General features: G+C 36.8%; 1 non-coding gene across 1 annotated transcript; it reads right to left on the bottom strand.

Moving 5' to 3' along the window:
- Positions 1–831: 831 nt before the first annotated feature.
- On the bottom strand, positions 832–938 carry LOC129289710 (small nucleolar RNA R71). The gene has a single exon (XR_008588201.1). It is a non-coding gene; the product is annotated as a small nucleolar RNA R71 (small nucleolar RNA).
- Positions 939–1,378: the final 440 nt, after the last annotated feature.

The following is a 1,378-nucleotide window of genomic DNA, read 5'->3' as shown; positions in this document are numbered from 1 at the left end:
CCAGAGAGCCTACTGTGCGAATTCCAGAATTGCCAAAGCTTCTTGATTGAGCATTTCTAACTCTCTTTCTACTTGTTTGGTGTTATTTTTTTTTTCATTTTGTTGCTATTGAGTTTAAAAAAAAATAAAAAAAATTATTTCTCTTGCTTTTGTGTGTTTTGAATTGTTTCATGTTGATTTGCATTTTAGTTTAGCTTGTTCTTTGTTCTTAATTTTCTTGAGCTTGATTAGTGCATGACCCGAAGAAAACATACCTCTTTTGTTGAATTAGATCCAGAAATTGAAAGGACTATTTCTAGATTGAGAAGATCACAACCTATTCTTGATTCTCATTTGGTTTGTAATTCAACAATGGAAGGTATCTTAGGACATGAGCATGTGCATAATGAGGGCCATGGGAATGGGAATGAGAATTTGCATGATGATGGCCATGTTAATAATGAATTTGAAGGCTTGCATAACCCTAGAGAGGAGAGGAGCATTAGGCAATTAACTCAACCTAATTGGCATGATAATCCTTATGGCTTATATGTTCCTCCTACTAATGTTCAATTTGAAATTAAATCCTCCTTGATTAATGCATTGCCTAAATTTCATGGGTTACCAGGAGAGGATTGTCATAGGTTTTTGCATACTTTCCTATTGGTTTGTGATACTATGAAGCCTATGCATGTAAATGTTGATGATGTTCAAGCTAAGGCTTTTGTATTTTCTCTTGAAGGTTTAGCAAAGGAATGGTATTTCAACTACCCTTCTTATGTGAAAGTGAGCACATGGGCTGAGCTAAGAAGACTCTTCTTAGATAAATTCTTTCCAAATTCCAAGGTCACCAATTTGAGAAAGCAAATCTATGGGGTCCAACAAGGAGAGGATGAGAGTCTCTATGAGTATTGGACTAGATTCCAAGGCCTTTTGGCTAAATGCCCACACCATCAAATTTCTAGTGAGAATTTAGTCCAATATTTCTATGAGGGCTTGATTCCAAGAGACAAAGTTAACATTGATGCCGCTAGTGGTGGATGCTTGATTGACCTCACTTCCTTAAAGGCTTGGGAACTAATTGACAAGATGGCTTCAAGTGGTGCTCAATACTCTACAAGGGAAAAGAGAAATGTGAATATGGTAGGTTCCTCAGTTCTTAATGATTCATATGTGGACTTGCTAGCTGCCAAGATTGGGAGAATGTTGGCTCCACAAATATCTCAAGTGAGCAATGTAAGTACTTCTCAAGCACTTGTCCCTTATTCTTGTACTTTTTGTGACTCACCTATGCATGTAGAAAGCAATTGTCCTATTAAGTTTGAACAAGTAAATGCTATCTACAATGGAAAACAATCCTATGGTGGGAGGCAAGGGCAAGGAGCTTATTCTAATACTT

This window comes from Prosopis cineraria, unplaced genomic scaffold, assembly GCF_029017545.1.
Source record: "Prosopis cineraria cultivar Desert tree isolate PC_DT_omini unplaced genomic scaffold, ASM2901754v1 PC12, whole genome shotgun sequence".
NCBI classification, from domain to species: Eukaryota; Viridiplantae; Streptophyta; class Magnoliopsida; order Fabales; family Fabaceae; genus Prosopis; species Prosopis cineraria.
The sequence above is the reverse complement of the archived record's forward strand: the minus strand, read 5'-3'. Positions and strand labels throughout refer to the sequence as shown.